Here is a 22,392-nt window from a genome sequence, read left to right as displayed (position 1 = left end):
AGAGAAAGACACTAAAAAAAGAGAACTACAAGCCAATATCTGTAATGAACACAGATGCAAAAATCCTCAACAAAATACTAATTGACTGCAACAACAACTTAAAAAAAATTCACCATGATTATGGTTTTATTCCAAAAATGAAAATGTGGTTCAATATTTGCAAAACAACATGCTACATCACAGCAGTAAGACAAAAGATTAAAAAAAAAAAAACTTGTTTAATAAGTTCTATAGATTTTGCAGAAAAGCATTTGACAGGGTACAATATCCATTCACAAAACAAAACAAAACAAAACAAACAAAACAAAAACAAAAAAACCCCTCTCAACAAAGTAGTTTCAGAGGGATCAAACCTCTACATAATAAAGGCCAGCTATGAAAAATGCACAGACATCATACTCAGTGGTGAAAAACTGAGAGCTTTTCCTCGAAGATCAGCAACAAGACGAGGATATCTACTCTCACCACTTTTATTCAACATAGTAGTGGAAGTCCTAGTTAGAGCAATCAGACAAGAAAAAGAAAAAAAAGGTATCTGAATGGGTAAGGAAGAAGTAAAACTTTCACTATTGGCAGAGGACATGGTACTCTATATAGAAAACCCTAAAGACTCCACCAAAAAATTACTAGAACTGATAAATGAACTCAGTAAGGTCACAGGATACAAAATTAGTATACATAAATCTCTTGTATTTCTATACACTAATAATGAAGTAGCAAAAAGAGATATTAAGAAAAAAATCCTTTATAATTGCACCAAGAATAATAAAATACTTAGGAATAAACTTAACCAAGGAGGTGAAAGATCTGTACTCTGAAAACTCTAAAACACTGATTGAAGAAACTGAAGATGACATGAACAAAAAAGATACTCTAAGTTCATGGACTGGGAAAACCAATATTATTAAAATGTCCATACTACCAAAAGAAATCCCTCTCAAAATATCAATGGCATTTTTCATAAAACTATAACAAATGATCCTAAAATTTGTATGCAACCACAAAAGACTCCAGAGAGCCAAAAGCAATGTTGAAAAAGAAGAACAAAATGTGACATATTTAATGTAATCCCTCTCAAAATGCCAACAGCATTTTTCACAGAAGTAGACTAGAACAAATAATCCTAAAATTTGTAGGCAACCACAAAAGACCCCAGATAGCCAAAGGCAATGTTGATAAAGAACAAAATGGGAGGTATCTCAATCCCAGATTTCAAGATACACTACAAAACTATAGTAATGAAAAAATATGGTACTCGCACAAAATAGACAACACAGATCAATAGAAAAGTATAGTCCAGAAATGAACCTGCATTTTTATAGTGAATTAACCTAAAACAAAGGAGGCAAGAATATACATCTCTTCGACAAATTGTGTTGAGGGACACCTGGGTGGCTCAGTTGTTAAGCATCTGTCTTTGGCTCAGGTCATGACCCCAGGGTCCTGGGATTGAGCCCCACATCAGGCTCCCTGCTCAGCAGGAGGTCTGCTTCTCCCTCTCCCACTCCCCCCGCTTATATTCTCTCTCTTGCTGTCTCTCTGTCAAATAAATAAAATCTTAAAAAAAAAAAATTGTGTTGGGACCATTGGAAAGCTATTTGAAAAAGAATGAAACTGGACCACTCTCTTACTACATAACCTAAAATAAAATAAAACTCAAATAAAAACAGGTTTAAAACCTAAATGTGAGATCTGAAACCATAAAGGTCCTAGAAGAAAACATAAGGAGTAACTTCTCTGCTATCAGCCAAAGAAACAGTTTTCTAGATACGTCTTCTTTGGGAACAGAAACAAAAACAAAATAAAACTACTGCAGCTATACCAAAATCAAAGCTTTTGCATAGTGGAAACAATTAACAAAACAGACAACCTGATGAATGGGAGAAGATACTACAAATGGTATAAGCAATAAGAGGTTAGTACCCAACTATATAAAGAACTTACACAACTCAAAACCAAAAATACCTCAAATAATCCAGTTAACAATGACAGAGGACATGAATAGACATTTTTCTAAAGAAGACACAGGGGCACCTGGGTGGCTCAGTGGGTTAAAGCCTCTGCCTTCAGCTCAGGTCATGATCCCAGGGTCCTGGGATCGAGCCCCGCATCGGGCTCTCTCCTCTGCAGAGAGCCTGCTTCCTCCTCTCTCTGCCTGCCTCTCTGCCTACTTGTGATCTCTGGCTGTCAAATAAATAAATAAATAAAATCTTAAAAAAAAAAAAAAAAAAAGAAGAAGAAGAAGACACATAGAAGGTGCCTGGGAGGCTCAGTTTATTAAGTGACCGTCTTTGGCTCAGGTCATGATCCTGGAACTCCAAGATCTAGTCCCACATCTTGCTCCCTGCTCATCAGGGAGTGTGCTTCTCCCTTTAACTCTCCCCAGTCTCATGCAATCTCACTATCTCTCAAATAAATAAATAAAATGTTAAAAAAAAAAAAAGACAAACAGATGGCAAAAAGACACATGAAAAGATGCTCAACATCACTATCAGGGAAATACACATCAAAATCACAATGAAATATCATCTCTTACTTGTCAGAATGGCTAAAATTAAAAATACAAGAAATAATAAGTGTTTTTGAGAATACTGAGCAAAATGAACCCAGGTACACTAGTGGTAGGAATGCAAGCTGCTGCAGGCACTGTGGGAAATAGTACAGAGGCACCTCAAAAAATTAAAGTTAGAATTACCATATGATTCAGTAATTTCACTATTGAGTATTTACCCAAGAAAAATGAAAACACTAAATAGAAAAAATATGTGTAATCCCCTCCCATGGTTATCAGCAGCATTATTTATAATATCCAGGATATGGAAGCAATCTATGTACCCTTTGATAGATGAGTGGATAAAGAAGATGTGAAAAGAAAAAAAAGGAAAAACAAAGATGCGGTGTGTATATAAACATATACACACACATATATACATACACACACACACACACTGGAATATTACTCATCCATAAAAAATAATGAAATCTTGCTATTTGCAACAACATGGATGGATCTAAAGGATATAAGGCTATGTGAAATACATCTGTCAGAGAAAAACAAATACCTTTGATTTCACTCCTATGTGGAATTTAAGAAACAAAACAAATGAACAAAGAAAAAAGGGAGAAACAACACAAAACAAAACCCCTGATTCTTAAATATTGAGAATAAACTGGTGGTTTGCAAGAGAGAAGGTGGGGGTGGGGCTGGGTGGATGAAAGAGTTGAAGATGGTTAAGAGTATACTTATCATGAGCACTGAGTAATGCATAGAATTGCTGACTCATTATATTGCATCCCTGAAATTAATATAACACTGTATGTTAATTATACTTGAACAAAGAATGGTTAAAAAAAAAAAAAGAAAAAACAAAGGAATGGAGGTGCTGAAGCAGGAATGCACCTCGTATCTGAGGGAAAGAGTGAAAGCCATTGGAGCTGGCTATAATAAAATAGTGCAAGAAGGTTGGAAGATGAGATTGGAGAGAAATGACCATATCCTCATTAAAAAAAATCCTTCCCAGGGTGCCTGGGTGGCTCAGTCCTAACTCTTGGTTTCAGGGTGGTAAGATCAAGCCCATGTATGGCTCTACACTGAACAAGGAGTCTGCTTGAGAGTCTCTCTTCTCTTTCTGCCCCTCCCACTTGTGCTCTCTCTCTCTCTCTCTCTCAAAATAAATAAATAAATATTTTTAAAAAAGTTTAAAAAAATCCTTTCTAGAGAACAGACTAAATGGAGGTATGCAGACAGAGCATGGAAATAGTAAGACCGCTTCAACTGCAAGAACAGTGATATACACCAGAGTAATGCGAGGTGGCCTAGGATGAAAGCAATGGAAAAACAATTAAGTATAAGATACAGTATGTTTTTTATAACTAAAGCTGACAAGATTTGGAGATGCACTGAATATGAGATATAATCATAGGAAGAAACCAGAGATGATGCCTAAATTTTGGCTTAGAAGCAGTTAATGATAATACATTTTGAGGCCTGGTTAAGACTTGAGGAGTGGTGGGCATAAATTCAGCATTCTGCTTTGGTCACAATAATTTTACATGGCTTCTCGGTACTCAAATGGAGAAGTGAAGTTGGAAGATGGGCAAAAAATACAAATTGGGATCTGAGGTAAAATATTTGTTAGGAACCTACTGTTGACCACACACTGTGTTACTTGCTGGAAATAAAATGGTGAGGAACATTATATATGTGGTAGGCAAAATTCTGAAATGACCAGCAGTACCCCTGCTCCTCTATAATCTCTTGAGAATGGGTGTTACCTGTAAATATGATGAATATCACCCATATGCTTAAGTTGTGTTCATGGCACAGTTTGCTTTAAAAAAAGGGAGATTATCCTAGGTGGTCCCAATCTAATCAAAAGGGCCCTAAAAGGGACTGGACCTTTCCTAAAGACAGGGAACATGTAAATTCAATCAACATGAGACAGAGGGAGCAATGTCTCAAGGACCTGAGAGTAGCCTCTAGAAGCTGAGAGCTGTTCCTGGCCAACAGCAGTAAGAAAACCGGAACCCCTTACTTAAAAATAAAAATCTTAAACAAGCAAACAAACAAACGAATGAACGAACAAACTGAAGCAGGGACCTCAGTCATGTAATCATGAAGAGAGATATTCTGCTAACAATCAGAGAGAACTTGGAAGTGGCCTTAGCTGAGTCTCCAGTTTAGGACATGACATACTCAGCTGATGCCTTAAGTTCAACCTGGTGAGAACCCAACCATGCTGTGCTGTGCTTTCCTGACCCATGGAAACTGAGATAATACATTTGTGGTTTTTGAAGCTACTACATTTGTGGTAATTTCTCAGAAATCCATGGAAAACTAACACAATTTCATCTGTTCCATGGAAGCTACAGTCAGCTAGAAAAAGAAGAGCAGATAAATAGCATCAATTTTCCATTTTTAAAAGAAAGATCTTTATCAGTATGAGATTAGTGTTAAAATGGCATGGAAATAGGATTTTTTATGCCAGAATAGATGGGTGGGTGTTTGCCTACTAAAACCCAAGTAAAAACCTCAGATTAGCATGGTGGTGGAGATTCAGAAAAGAGGACCTATTTAAGAGACATCATGAAAGAATATTGAAGAACTGAAACAATATGATATGAAAGGAGATATGAAAGAAGACGGACATCTGCACCGGTCCAGCCTCGTCCATACATAGTATTGGCTAGTCCCTTAAGTCTAAGTCATGCTGGGATAATTAGCTTCTAGCTACAACAAGAGGAAAATTGGGAAGGAGATCATTTAGTGTATCATCAACTTTTGTTTATACATTGCATTGTTTATGCCACACTCAAATTACATATTACCATTGTTATTTTATATTTTTATGCAATGTTATACAGCACATGCAAAAGCATAAACATAAGAGTAACAAAGACCAAGAACTTCTTTGAGTAACTTAAATATACTACTATACTATGGCTGGATTCTAACGATGCCAAACTAGTTAAATGACCCATTTGAATAATACACAACATTTATTTATATTTATTTATTTATTTATTTATTTATTTAAAGATTTTATTTATTTATTTGGCAGACAGAAAAAGAGAGAGAGAAAGCATGAGCAGGGGGAGCAGCAGACAGAGGGAGAAACAGGCTCTCTGCTGAGCAAGGAGCCCAATGGAGGATTCAACCCCAGGACCCAGGAATTATGAGCTGAGCCAAAGGCAGATGCTTAACTGACTGAGCCACCCAGGCATCTGTAACACAATTTTTGATAACAACTTTTGGAGTCAACTTTCCTATACTTATAGCACATTTTATCAATTTTGAACTTGTGATTTATTTAATCTGTACATTCAAGCGATTAGAAAAAGATTTACATAGATCGCTTATAACCTTATTTGTTTTATAATGAGATTCTCTTTCCTTAAATGTGATCCTTAAATGTGAAAGTCAATTTGGCTATGTAAAAGTTGGGGCATGATCTTTCCCCTCAGAAATTTATAAATGTTACTTATTGTCTTCTGGCAGTTAGTGTTGCAGAGCTGGCTGAAGCGAGGCTGAGTTTAGTTTTTACTGCAAAAAGTATGACATTTCATTTTGTTTTGCCTTTACTGTTTTGTCTTTCTTTCTTTCTTTTTTTTTTTTTACTAACTGGGAGAAAAATATTATTATCATTTATATTCATTTGTCTGTTTCTAAATTATTTTACTGTTGTTGAGTTTATGGTTTGTGTCAATTTTTCCCATAATATAGTACTTTCACAGTGTGTATATCTGATATTATCTCAGCTCTCCAAAGCTGTATTCATTTCTGTCTTTCTTATACTCATTCCAATCATTGTGTCAGATAATTTTCATTCTTTCTTCTATTTCCTTTTTGTTCTTTGAGACATTTATTTCAGAATTTTCCTCAAAATCTGACTTGGTTTTCCTTGGTACCAATTCTCCTTCTTATTGGCTTGCTCTAAACATTTTATATTACATTTTTTGACTACTTAAATTTTTATTTCTTTTACATATTTACTTTTCTATTATTTCTGTTTCTATAGAAATTTATTATATGTTCCAATTTCTCAGTTGGAGATTTTCTATTATTCTTTTGACAGCAAGGAAGCTTAGTATGTTTTCTTCTGATTTCTGTAAGAAATTGTTTATGAGATCTGTTCATTCTTTAAATATTTTAGGTGTTGCCTTCCACTTTATTTGTTGTATTTTTTTTAAGTTGTTGCCTATAAATGAGGAAAGTGGTTGTAATGAAAAAAAAAAAAAAGTTCCAGGGGAAGTGCATTGGTAAAAAAAACTTTGAAGAAACTCTCAGAGATATTTCATGATATTGAAAATGCAAAGGATAAAATGTTGGGAGCTAACCCAAACTTGGAAAGGAGTCTGACAATTTTCCAAGGCATAGAAAAAATTCTCACTGTGCACTGTAAGTTATATGAAGAGAGAAAAGGCAAGTATTATTCAATAAGATTCTAATTTTTTTCAAAGAAATAAAGCACTTAAATTTCAACATTTCTAATGATTTATAGTATATTAAATGTTAGTTTTACTATTTTTCATTTCCCTGTATATTTATAACTGCCAGTAACAGTTTTTAAAAATGTTTGACACGTTTTTAAAGTCACAGAACAACTGTAATTTTTCCCACTGATTGTTAAGATTGCCTTGCATAATTTCAGTTTGTATTTCTGATGTCCTATAGTACCAACGGAGTGAAGACTTTCAGAATTAGGTCTGTATAATCATATTTATACAAGGTTCATATACCATCATCTAAATTCACTTATTCTATCCATTTTTTTAAGGATGTGGAAGAGACTGACAGGAAGAGAGCGATAATTATTTTTAAATAAAAAAGTTATTTTTTATTGCATTAGTGTTTTCCTATGATTTCTGAATTTCCAAAATAAAAAAGTAAATGCAAACATTATACTACTTACACCTGAATTCATATGTTTTCAGAGAAGGGGTATTGTTCTTTGGGTGACACAAATGTTTATTGTGTTCATTTATCAACATCATGTTTAAAAGAGATATGAAATAAATATGCATGTTACCTAGCATTATATCCCTAAAAAAGATGCAATTATTTACATACACACAAGTGAGGCTCATAATCTGGGAAGTTCCCTCAGAGCCTTTATGTGACAGTAGAGTATAGTACTCTTCAGTCTCTGCCACCAATAATTCAATCTGATTTCTTTCCTTCAGGAGCAACTGTCATCTAGGAAATTTGCTTAAATAAGAGCAACAACATAGATTGTCATTTATTTTATTATTCTATTCCTGGCCTAGCTAGATAAGAGCAGAAAGATAATTAAGTCAGTGATGAGTTACAGGTAAAATGCCATTTCAGCTATTAAGAATATATGGAGGGTTACAGTAGAGAGACATGGTGGCAGACCTCTGAGGGGCATCACTTCAACTTCTTTTCAGGCTCTGTCTGTCCCCAATGATAAATATTCATCATTTGAGACTGCAGTCCAGGCAATTACATGTTAGATGGATAGAAAGATAAATAGATGTTTTACAGATGCATATTAGAACCAAAATATTGTAAAAATTTAACCTATTTTATCAAAAAATTTTTCTTTTAAAAAATAATTCAGATGGACATAGTTATCTTTTAAGCATGTAAATAGTCATCATTGATGGTAAATGCTATTACACTACTATAAAAAAAACACATCTGATAATCGAATCTACTTTGCTGATAATCACAAGAATTATGAGATTCTGGTAAATATTTCCAATATTACAAAATGTTGAATCTTGAAGGTAACATATTTATGTTATAAACTGCATAAATGTAGCTAAATGCCAAAAGAAATCAAACTAAGTGACCCATATAAGATAAAAAATTCATATATAAAATTTGAAAACATTCATATTGTGTTGATATGTATGACAAAATGGTCACATAAATGGGTGTGTGGTATTTAATCAAAGTTCTTAATCCTGCCTTCCCCATCTTCATTAACGTCATATATCTGAAGTTGATATTGTGAAGGTTTTCTGAAGGTTGGAGAAGGTAATTGCTCAGGCCTTGTTTATGTTTTCCTTATATTTTCCTAACTAAGGAATTTTCCTAAATAAGAAATTGACCACAAATGAGAAATGATTGTGGTCAATTTCTTATTTTACATGAATATATTTTAAGAATATGGTTTTATTTATACTGTAAAGAAGTTAGTAATTTCTCTTTATTCATTACTTTCTCCTTTCCATAAATATTAGGTGTCTACTATGTGTCAGGGACTACACTATGCAATTATATTAAATAAGACTTCATTCCTTCCCTAAAGGAGATTACAATCTAAAAAAAAAAAAAGAAAAGAAAAGAAATCATCAAGGATTCCTGTAGCATCTGACAGAAGAAGAATAAAAATTAAACTAGTGCATATTCAGGGAGAACTCCCTAAAAGAGGAATATAATTGACCTGAATGTTGAAAATAAATAATAATTAGCAAGTAAATAACAACAATTAAAAAAAAAAAAAAAAAGGTGTGTTTGTGTCAAGACAACATAGACCTGAAGTTTCAGGATGTAAAATAGAGATATAAAACATATCCAGTATTGGGGCACCTGGGTGGTTCAGTTGGTTGAGCGTCCACTTCTTTCTTTCTTTTTTATTGTGTTATGTTAGTCACCATAAAGTACATCATTAGTTTTTGATGTAGTGTTCCATGATTCATTGTTTGCATATAACACCCAGTGGTCTATGCAATAAAGAGCATCCAGCTCTTGATTTTGGCTTGGGTCATGATCTCAGGGTCCTGGGATTGAGCCCCTCCTTGGGCTTTGTACTCAGCAGAGACTCTGTTTGAGATTATTTCCCTCTACCCACCCCCCACCCACCACTGTTCTCTCTCTCAAAAATAAATAAATCTCTAAAAACAATAACTACAAAACCACAAAAAAAATTGCAGTATTTATGCAGTGCCCTATTATTGTAAATACCCTGGAAAGAAAAATAAGATATTGTTTCTTTTCTCATAAAGCTTATAAACTAATAAAGGGAAAACAATCAGATATACATGCAATTGTAATATAAGGTTGAATGAGCCACAAACAAAATACCAAAAATGCTTCAGAAGTTCAACAAGGTAGGTAAACATGCCTGGTTATAGAGATCATGAAATATGTGGTTTTGAAATAATAGTGAAAGAATAGGTAGGTTTTCCTTAGGTCTACTTTTGAGGGATAATTCAGTGATGAGTAACAAAAATAATTGTGGAAGAAAACATTGAGTATCCTGGGAAAACATTGAATATCCTGGAAAGCAAGTGACTTTGATTGGAATGCTAAGGAAAAAGCTTATATATTTATACAGTTACCTTTTTAAAAAAGATTTAGTTATTTGAGAGAGAAAGAAAATGAGAGCACAGTGGGGAGGGCTAGAGGGAGAAAGAGAGTATCAGGCAGACTTCCTGTAGCCTTATGGGGGCTCCATCCCACCACCCTAAGATCACTGCATGAGCTGAAACCAAGAGTCAGAAGCTTAACTGACTGTGCCACCCAGGCAACCTAAAGTTATTGCAGGGCAATCCTTATTAACAAATAATTGGGTATGCCTCTTCTAAGCTAACTGGGGCCTACTGAAGGACGGATGTCAGCTGTTTGTCTTTGTTTTGCCTAAGTAGGAACCTACTAAAGTGAGTAGATTGCATTCCTCAAAAACATTTTAAAGTCAATGAGCAGCCCATAGCAGCCTGAGTCAAAAGATTATATCCTTGAGACATTCTCAAGAGCACTAAAAGCCTGGGAGAAAAAGCTGGGGAAAATTTCTTTGGGAGATTAGAGCATTAAAAAGTGCCCTATACACACGCATGCATAAAATGGGGCACTGACTCAGAAGATGTCAGAGAAAATCCTAAACTTTCACCTCTGGGTTATAAGCTAGAAGTGAAGGCAGGCACAGGTGTGAATGGCCTGGAAGAGTGAGGAAAAAGAGCCTCAGTACAGAGTCAATGTGCAAAGAAATGGAGAAAGGGTGTCTTTTTTTTTCTCCTTTTGTTTTTTCTCTCTCCTCTTCTTTCTAAATATTTGACAATTTAATAGGAATAGATATAATAGCTCATTTTCTAAAGTGGATTCATTTTGTTTCTAATACAGTTGAATATCTTATGAATTTTCAGTAGATATAATTTTTTTAATCTTTTGAATGACTATTTTTATGCCATTTTGCACCATAAAGAGCAGTGATTCAACACTATTTGAGGATATGGGTAAACTGTTAATGCATTTAATTTAACAAAAATTAAACTATCTGGAATAAGTCTTAGTTTTGAGAAATACAGGGTTTAAAACAACTACATAAGTTGAATCAAATTTGGAAATAATCATGTGAAAATTTCTTAAAAAGAATAGGAGAAGTCCAAGATGGCAGAACAGTAGGAGACCTTTTGTCTGGTCCCAGGAATTCATCTAGATAGCTATCAAATTATTCCAAGCACCTGCAAACTCATATGGAGATCTAAGAAAAGAATAGCTGCAAGTCTACAAATAGAAAAGCAACCACTTTTTGCAAGGTAGGAGGTGCAGAGAAGTAAATTTGAGGCAATATATGGGAACGTGAACCATGGGGAGAGGGAGCCTCTATAAACCAGCTACTGGCAAGTGATGGAGCAGCAGAACACAAAATCAGAACTTTTTAAGTCTGCTTTGGTGAGGGATGTCACTCAGGCTAAGCAGGGACAGAATCCTAGCTGGGACAATGTGGTCTCAGGATCCTTGAGATCACAGGAAGACCAGGTGTTTGAGTACAGCATTGCTCCCAGGCATCAGAGAATGATCACCTACAAAGAGTGAGCCAGGAGTGGTCTCTCAGCTTGGGGTTGCCATGAACTGCAAACTGTAGCACATCTGGGCAACTGCTCTCCAAGCAGGGACCCAACAGCAGCAGAACCTTCCTCCCCTTGGAGAAGTGGTGAAAGAGCATGCCACAGAAGTCTACAGGGTTTGAGAGTCAAAGCAGAGTCATGTGCCTGAGATAGAAGTGCTTGTCACAGACTGGACGAACACAGAGATATAATTTCTTTTAACTGACCAAAATACACCCAGAAGATAGTATATTGTTCTTTTCTATTCACCCATCTATGTCCCTTCTTTTCTTGTTGTTGTTGTTTATTTTTCTCTCTTTTTTTTTTTCTTATCTTTTAATTTCCATTATTACACTCTATCCTTTCATTATATTTAATTTTATCTTTGTACATATATAAGCTTTTCTTTCTTTACAAATTTGGGATCTAGTTTTCTAAAAAAACAGACCAAAATACATGTAGAATCCAGTGTATTGCTCTGTTCTGCTCACCTATCTGATTATATTGTCTGTTTTTTTCCCCCCCTTTTAATTTTTTTTTCTTCTTTTTTCTAATTTCAGGTCTCTTCTGATTTGTTTAGTACATATTTCTCTGGGGTCATTGCTGCCATTTTAATATTTTGTTCTTTCGTTCATCTGTTCATCTCTGGGCAGAATGACAAGATGGAAAAACTTCCAGGATAAGAAACTGAAAGAATTTTTGATCACTAAACCAGCCCTACAAGAAATATTAAAAGGGATCCTCTAAGCAATGAGAGAGCCCAAAAGGAACAAAGACCCAAAAGGAACAGAGACAATATATAGAAACAGTGACTTTACAGGTAATACAATGGTGTTAAATTAATATCTATCAGTAAAGACTCTGAATGTAAATGGACTAAATGCCCCAATCAAAAGACACAGGGTATCAGATTGGATAAAAAAAGCAAGACCCATCAATATGCAGTCTGCAAGAGACTCATTGCATACCCCAAGACACCTCCAGATTTAAAGCGAGGGGGTGGAAAACAATTTATCATGGTAATGGACATCAAAAGAAAGCTGGGGTGGCAGTCCTTATATCAAAAAATTAGATTTTAAACCAAAGACTGTAATAAGAGAGGAGGAAGGACACTATGCCATAATTAAAAGGTCTATCCAACAAGAAGATCTAATAATTATAAATATTTATGCCCCTAACATGGGAGTAGCCAATTATCTAACCCAACTAATAACAAAATAAAAGAGACACATGGATAATAATACAATAGTAGGGGACTTTAACACCCCCTCACTGCAATGGGCAGATCATCTAAGCTGAAGACCAACAAGGAAATAAGGGCTTTGAATGACACACTGGACCTTCTCAGATATATTCAGAACATTCCATCCCAAAGCAACAGAATATACATTCTTCTCAAGTGCACATGGAACAATCTCCAGAATAGATCATATCCTGGGTCTCAAATCAGGTCTCAACCAGTATCAAAAGAGTGGGATCATTCCCTGCATATTTCAGACCACAATGCTTTGAAACTGGAACTCAGTCATAAGAGAAAGTTGGAAAGAACTCAAATACATGGAGGCTAAAGATCATCCTACTAAAGAATGAATGGGTCAACAAGGAAATTAAAGAAGAATAAAAAATAAAATTCATGGAAACAAATGAAAATGAAAACACAACTGTTCAAAATCTTTGGGATGCAGCAAAGGTGGTCCTGAGAGGGAAGCAATGTAAGCAATATAAGACTTTCTCAAGAGACGAGAAAGGTTTCAAATATACAACCTAACATTACACCTAAAGGAGTTGAAGAAAGAGCAGCAAAGAAAGTCTACACCCAGCCGGAGAAGAGAAATAATAAAAATTAGAGCAGAAATCAATGAAATAGAAACCAAAAGAACAGTAGAATAGATCAACAAAACTAGGAGCTAGTTATTTGAAAGAATTAATAAGATTGATAACCCCCTAGCCAAACTTATGAAAAAGAAAAGAGAAAGGACCCAAATCCAAATCAATAAAATCATGAATGAAAGAGAAAAAATCACAACCACACCAAAGAAATATAATCATAAGAACATATTATCAGCAACTATATGCCAACAAATTAGGCAATGTGAAAGAAATGGATTCATTCCTAGAGATGTATAAACTACCAAAACTGAAACAGGAAGAAAGAGAAAATCTGAATGGGCCCATAACCAGCAAGAAAATTGAAGCAGTAATCAAAAATCTCCCAACAAACAAGATTCCATGGCAAGCTGGCTTCCCAGGGGAATTCTACCAAACACTGACAGAATTAATACCTATTCTCCTGAAGCTGTTTCAAAAAATAGAAATGGGAGGAAAACTTCCAAACTCTTTCTATGAGGACAGCATTACCTTGATCCTCAAACCAGACACATACCCAACCAAAAAGGAGAATTACAGACCAATATCCCTGATGAACATGGATGCAAAAATTTCCACCAAGATACTAGCCAATAGGATCCAACACTACATTAAAAGGATTATTAACCATAACCACATGAGATTTATTCCTGGGTGGTTCGACATCTGCAATTCAATCAGTGTGATACACTACATAAATAAAAGAAAGGACAAGAACCATATGATTTTCTAAATAAATGCATAAAAAGCATTTGACATAGTACAGCATCCTTTCTTGATTAAAATTCTCAGTGTAAGGACAGAGGGAACATACCTCAATATCATTAAAGCCATATATGAAAAGCTCACAGCAACTATCATTCTCAATGGGGAAAAACTGAGAGCTTTTCTGCTATGGTCAGGAACATGGCAGGGATGTCCATTATCACCACTGCTATTAAAAATAGTACTAGAAGTCCTAGCCTCAGCAATCAGACAACAAAAAGAAATAAGAGGCATCTGAATTGCCAAAGTCAAACTCTCACTCTCTGCAGATGACATGATAATCTATGTGCAAAACCCAAAAGACTCCATCACCAAATCAGCAGAACTCATACAAGAATTCAGCAACATGGCAGGATATAAAATTGATACACAGAAATCATTTGCATTTCTATACCCGAACAATGAGACAGAAGAAAGAGAAATTAAGGAGTCAATCCCATTTACAACTGCACCCCAAACCATAAGATACATAGGAATAAACCTAATCAAAGAGGCAAAGGATCTATACTCAGAAACTATAGAATACTCATGAAAGAATTGAGGAAGACACAAAGAAATGGAAAAACGTTCCATGCTCATGGATTGGTAGAACAAATATTGTTAAAATGTCTATGCTACTTATAGCAATTTACACATTCAATGCAATCCCTATCAAAATCCATCCACTTTTTTCAGAGAGTTGGAACAAATAATCCTAAAATTTGTATGGAAACAAAAAAGCCAAATAAATGTTGAAAAAGAAAACCAAAACTGGTGGCATCACAATCCTGGATTTCAAGTTCTATTACAAAGCTATAATCATCAATGTTAGGTCCGTTATCAAAGTAACGAGACTGAGACAAGGTGAAAGTTATTTAAATCTTTATTTTATGCCAAGCATTAGAAGGCAGACTGATTGGCCAGGAGAATGAGACTGAAACAAAGTTAAAGTTATGCAAAGCTTTACTCTATGCCAAGCATTAGAAGTCAGACTGACCGGCCAGGGCTGCCTCCGAAGAGAGCGACCACCCCCAGCTTACAGGCTCAAGAATCAACTGACTGGTCAGGGCCACCTCTGAAGAGAGTGACCCCTCCCAATCTTACAGGCTACCTTTTATTGGGTAAAACTGCAACCCATATCTTGGTATCTCAACCCACAGGGTTTGTGTGTCTCTTGCTGATTGGTTAGTTTCATCTGGTCTGGTGACATGTTATTTAAGATTACTCCATACTAGGAACTGTTACAAACAGTATTTTCTGGGAAGGCTTTAGTCAGCTAACATATTCAGTGTGAATAATAAAATCGTCATCCTTCCCAAGATGAAGTCATTTTGGTTTGGGCAAGACCTTCTCACTGTTACAATCAGTACTTGGTACTGATTAGATGTCTCCATCTGGCCTGACTTGTCCTTGTATTCTGGGCTCTGTTATCAGGAACTAGCCGACTACATTTTACTGGTTTCCTGGACTTGCTTCTAAGTAAGTTTCTCTTGGGGGGTGGGGAGAGTCAATTTAAGATTACTGCACAAACAACAAAATGGCTATTTAACCGAGATGGAGTCACTCTGGCTAAATAGATCCTTACAATCAAGATGATAGAGTACGGGCGCAAAAACAGACACATAGATCAATGCAACAGAATAGAGAATCCAGAAATGGACTCTCAACTCTATGAGGTCAACTATCTTTGATAAAGCAGGAAAGAATATCCAATGGAAAAAAGACAGAATCTTCAACAAATAGTGTTGGGAAAAGTGGACAGCCACATGGAAGAATGAAACTGGACCATTTCCTTACCTCATACTCAAAAATAGACTCGAAAGAAAGACCTAAATGTGAGGAGGAATCCATCAAAATCCTAGAGGAGAATAAAGCAACAACCTCTTCGACCTCAGCCACAGCAACTTCTTCTTAGACACATCTCCAAAGGCAAGGGAAACAAAAGTAAAAATAAGCCACTATGAATTCATCAAGATAAAAAGCTTTTGTACAGCAAAGCAAACAGTTAACAAACCCAAAAGACAACCAAGAGAATGGGAGAAGATATTTACAAATGACATATCAGATAAAGGGCTAGGATCTAAAATCTATAAAGAACTTATCAAACTCAACACCCAAAGAACAAACAATCCCATCAAAAATTGGGCAGAAGACATGAACAGAGACATTTCTGCAAAGAAGACATCCAAATGGCCAACAGACACGTGAAAAAATGTTCAGTATCACTAAAAATCAGGAAATACAAATCAAAGCCACAATGAAAAAATGAAAAACCACGCACTTTGGATAGAATGGCTACAATTAACAAGTCAGGAATTGAGAGATGTTGGTGAGGATGTGGAAAAAGGGGAACCCTCTCATACTGTTGGTGGGAATGCAAACTGGTGCAGCCATTCTGGAAAACACTATGGAGGCCCTTCAAAAAGTTGGGTATTGACCCAACAATTGGGTATTTACCCCAAAGATACAAATGTAGTGATCCAAAGGGATACCTGCATCCCAATATTTATAGTAGTAATGTCCACAACAGCCAAACTATGGAAGAGGAGTCCAGATGTCCATCCACAGATGAATGGGTAAAGCATGAATGGTATATACACACACACACACACACACACACACACACACACATACACACACTCTCTCTCTCTCTCTATATATATATATATACACACACACACACACAATGGAATATTACTCAGCCACCAAAAAAAAAAGAAATGTTGCCATTTACAACAATGCGGATGGAACTAGAGGGTATTATGCTAAGTAAAATAAGTCCATCAGAGAAAGCCAGGTATCATATGATCTCACAGATATGTGGAATTTAGGAAGCAAAACAGAGGATCATATGGAAAGAGAGGGAAAAATAAAACAAGATGAAGCCGGGGGGGAGACAAAATGTAAGAGACTCTTAATCACAGGACACAAATTGAGGGTTGCTGGAGGGGAGGGTGGTGGGGGGGATGGGGTAACTGGGTGATGGACATTAAGGAGAGCATGGGATGTAATACCCAATGAGCACTGGGTATTATATAAGACTGAATCACAGTTCTGTACTTCTGAAACCAATAATATGTTATATGTTAGTTTAAAAAAAAATTTCTTAAAAAGAATAATGGTATTGTGCCAGGAAAAAAAAAAAACAGAAAACAATGAATTCTGTTATGTTTAAAAACTGCTTCTTTATAACACCTATGCTTTTGGCTTTCAGGGAAATTTTATGTTTGTAGGAGAACTTCAGGGACATCTGCTCTAGGCAGATGTTAATGGTCTCAACTTAGCATTTTGGTAATGAGAGGGAAAAAAATGTATGTGAGGGGAAAGTGTTGAGACTTGTGAGGTCAAAAGGGTTGTTACAAACAGCGCAGTCTAAAGAAAGAATGAGAATGATTGCAAAGTTCTTATAACTGCATCCCTATTGCTACCATATTAACATATTTCTAAAAAATATCCCATCCTTTTAAATAGAAAATGTTAATGTTATATAGAAAATTCAGTAAAACTGAAATGCAAGACAAAGCAGTGACTTAATAAATTAGGTCAAACTAAGAAAATGGATGATTAAAATATTCTTTTAATCGTCTCTAGATGTGATTAAACTTGCTGAATCCAAATTGTTGCATATAATTTGACAGCCTTCAGAGTTAAATGCAAATGCATGAGATCCAATTGGAAGCAACAGGAAAAAGGAGGCATGTTGTTTAGTATATTAAATTTCCATAGCAGGTGTATGCAATGAGGACAATGGTAAAATCAGACATGATTGGCCTACTAAGAGAAAGCTTCTGATGCTGTAATTCACTCTGGCAATGATAGCAAATGTAACTCTCTCACTGCAGCTAGGGAAACATAGATTCCTCTGTCCACTGGGTCTGAAATAATTATGGGATGAACTAGTCACATTTTCTGACATACTTATTCAAATTCACTATATTTCACTTCATTTTTGAATTACTGACAGCATGCTAATTCTAAATTTTTTTGAAGTGTACTTTCTGTTACTATAAAAGTGAGTTCCTCATTAAATAAGCATATGAATTGTCACTGAAAGGCCATTTATATATAAACTATAGATGAATCTGAACAATCTGTTAACTACTTGGCTATAATAATCCTGTTGTCAGACCATTTACAAATACATAGACACACAAATAACTTCTACTTTATACTATCCCTTTGTCCTCTTCTCACCTTTCTTCCATTTAACTAACTATGATTTTGTAGCTGAGACAGATCTTTTAGAGAAATCTGTGAATTCAAAATTAAAGGACGGAATTAATCCCAAAATTATGAAGCATTATGGAAGCAGATTCTCAGGTAGGATTCTTATGTTGTGCTAGACTCTCTACAGGTGGCCTCTCTCCCCAAAATATTATCTCCTTTTATTTTCTGGAAAATTGCTTTTTGTTCTGTAGTTCTCCTTTTATTTTACAGGTATGATTCTGAATTGGAAAGTCACTTGTGAATGAGTCAATCCCCTGAAAACCCCAAGGGTCAAGGAACCATAATTGCATGTTTGCACACATTAGTTTCATAAAATTGCTAAATTCCTAATGCCTAAATAGCTCAGTTGAAATTACAGTTGACTGAAATTTTAATATGAAGCAATTAAACAAATAAGAAAAAAAGAAGAGAAATTAATTCTGTCAAATTTTTGAACATTTGAATACTTTTTAAACTCAGTAACAACTGTAGAAATAAATCTAAAAATCGATTGCATACATGAAATGTGAAATTATCTATATGCCAGCATATATAATTAAATGCATATTACAAACTAGAAAATAATAAATCAAATATGACAAATTTTATATCCTCACACTTGTAGACATCATTTAAATTATTACAAGAAAGTTAAGAACTGGATGGATAAAACGACAATATATAAAAACTACCACACCTTTAAAAGTGATTGCTTAAACACTGGTTAAAATATTACGAGGTGATTATTTCACCAAAGTAGTAATTACAAGAATGAGACTACTCAAGGCTGGTGAGATAAGACTTTCATAGTTGGATTGCAAGAACAGAAACAGTTAAAACATTGTGGAAAGCAGTGCAATAATAGGCTTCAAGATGTATTCGTTTCTTTGTCTTCTTACCCAATAGTTCTACTTCTTGGTGTTTATATTAAGAAATACTCAAAAAAATGAAAAATATGTTCATTAAAATAAATAGTAAAAGAGTAGATGTAATTGAATGTCTAGCAATGAGGAAATTGTGATTTATAGTACAACCACAAATGAATTATAAAAATATGTTCAGCAAATTTTCTAGGAAGAAGAAATGTTTAGGTTATAATGTTAAGTTAGGTTATAATGTTAAAAGGTATTAAAATTATGGAGTAAATGTATAGAAAAATAATGGAATGAAATCTGAAATAGTAATGGTAATCTCCATGTTATAAAGCTCATATGCTTTGTAAAAATTCTCCTTCATACTTTTCAGTATTATCCACATTTTCTTGATAAGCATGTATTATTTTACATCACATGTTAATATTATTTAACAAGAGGTATAAAAGAAAGAGATTGTTTAATTTTGATTAAAACAGTCTCAGAGCATGCACTCATTCATACATTCCATTGACAGATAATAAACAAAAAAGGAGGTGATTTATGAAAAAGCACATTACATGTGTATACTTGAAGTTTTTCTATAGAGGTGAGCAGTCTATATGGGACATATATGAGAAAAATTAGGCCTGATAATCCAAGAAATTTTGTGAAGGTCTAAGAAGCTACTGCCTGAAATTAAATGGGGGAAAAAAAAGCCATCTTTGCACTGTAGAGAGACAACTCTGAAAGAACTATAGAAGATGGGTTGGCTGAAAGAAGGCTGGAGGCAGATATGCAGTTGGTGGGTACCACAATAGTTCTATGGGAATCTAGGAACATCTGAACTTGACAGAGCACTGGCAGTGTGAAGCGTGAAAAAGACAGGTAGGAATGGAAGGCATCCTCAGGATGGAGAACCAACAAGACCCAATAAACAACTGTTTATGTTGGTAAAGGAGGCATCAAGATGTCCATTTATTGTCTCAGGCAACTGAGTGGGCAGTGACATCATGCATGGAGATACACAAAAGTCATAGATTTTTGCTTTAAAAAAATACTGGGATTATTAAAAGAGGTACCACCTTAAGCTCTTATCATTTTGTATTTTGCATGTAAACCATTCCATAGATACTAAGAGCAAGACCTTGCACAGGACCCAGAAAAAGCAAAAACTTCAAGATTTTGCCTGAGGCCAGCCCTGGATACAAATAACTTGTGTAATTTCCATAATGGGATTTTAATGGATAATTCTCTTGATTTTTTTTCCCTTTCAGAAGAGTGTCAGTATCTTATGTAATACCAATATACAAGGGTTAACAGGATATATTAGGAGAACAGCCTAAGGCTGTTTTTATACATGGGGTGATTATAGTATCATTTTCTCATTTTAACTTAGACACAGCTCCTCTATGTAGGGATACATAGCTGTCGTGTAGCAAGTCATAGCTGACCTATTTGAACAAATTAGTGAGCAAATATCCTGCGACTATTTCAACAGAGAGAATACTCATGGTTCTGTTTTTTTAACTAACAAACTAAAAGCATTTAAAGCAATTCAGATTAGATACTATTTTCAAAGCAAATTGAAAGTCCTATAATTCATGTTTCCTAAATAGTACTGTTTTACGAAATTTACAAATTACATTTATAGACATAAAAAGAGAAATGCTCATTCATGACTGCATGGGTTTTCCACAGATATTTATGGCTAAAAATAGTGATGTATCACAGTTTTAACCCAAATTTGACATATAATTGTAGAAAAGTATGACAAAGACTTTAAGAATCAAGTTGTGGGTCTCTGCTGAATGATCAACTTATTTCTTGCCTATGATGGCACATTTCATTAATTCAATTTTACATTTGAATTTCCATGGTTTGAAGAGAATCCTACTAGTTATGTTTGTGTTTGCTTTTGGGCAAGACTCCTTAATTACTAATAATGACTACCTCCTTCATGCATGATATAATATTTGATTTTAATAAATAATGCTTAATAGTTTAACTTTTAGACAATGTGATATAGGAACACTCTTCAAACTCATGTTCCATAGGTGAACTCAGAGGAGGAAAAAAAAATACCATGCTCAATTATGGAGGAAAAAATAATACCATGCTCAATTACAGTATGGAATGCAAACAAGTTGCATTGCATTGCATTAATTGATTTAAAATTCCATTTTATTTTGTAAATTTTCTATCAGCAATTATACCTAAGTGTTTATGTAATTGCTCTAAATACTAATTGACACAAGCATCAGCTTGTATAATAAATATATTTTTAGTTCTTACAGTAAACAAAAACAGAGAGGAAAACAAACAAAACATAAAATTCAGTAGGAAAGAAAAAACATAAGTGGTTATATTAAACTTGTAGAATAAATAAATTTTACCCAGGTTCAGGGTTACACTTAAATTTTACAAAAATATTTACCAGCTTACCAGTTGTAAGCTTCCTAATAGAAGCTTACAACTTTTAGTTTGATTATTGTCCATGTGGCTGCATGGTACCAAGCAGTAAGAGACACTCAATTCAAACTATAAATAGCACCTACTAGAGTATACTTTTGAAGTTTCTGAAACCAAATATATTTAAAAGGTTTTCTCTATTTCCTTTGATATTCAACCTTGATCAATTTTCATTTGAAGAGGTAATTGTAAAATCCCCAGAGTCCCCAAAACAACATAATTAGACATTCAAGCACAAATTCAAACAAAATGAATTCCCATTTACTAAAGAAAATGATGTGAACATCTTGCCTTTTGTCTAAATACATTGATCATTTTAATTACAAATCATGGGAAAAGTAAAGGGAATCACAACATTCAATATATAGCATGTACATGTATGCATATGTGTGCATACATATATTTATATATTTATGCTTTAAAATACGGGCAACAAGTAACAATATCACAATAAAATATGACTTTAAAATACTGACTATACATTAGTAATGCATCATTATTCATTTTACATACATTTAAAAATTGTTTCCTGTGTGCAAATTTGTTGCTGGAAAACAAATGTAGTATTCTTCCTATTATGAGAGTAGGATCTAAATTAGTTGAGTGTAGAATTGTCATGTGGAGGTCATAAAAAGTCCTGTGAAGTTGGACAGAATTTGTATTTGGAAGTGTGTCCTCTGTCATAGTTCTGGGAGGACAGTTGTGTATGTGTGTGAGCGGATAAAATGTAACACAACTGTACAACTCTCAGAAACTTTACCAATGAGTTAATCCAATGTAGGAACTTTAATCTAAAAATTACATCTTTGTCTGCACTGGGGTTATAGTTTGATTTTTATAAAATTAATACAAGTGCATTTTTTAGTACTTTTCTGGTTGTAATAATAGAACTTGCATAGGAATAAAGTGGGCCTGAAATAAGCCCTTGTGTACAAGGTATTAAGATCTTTGATGATTG

Source organism: Martes martes, assembly GCF_963455335.1.
Source record: "Martes martes genome assembly, chromosome: 6".
NCBI lineage: Eukaryota > Metazoa > Chordata > Mammalia > Carnivora > Mustelidae > Martes > Martes martes.
Note: the sequence above shows the minus strand (reverse complement) of the source record.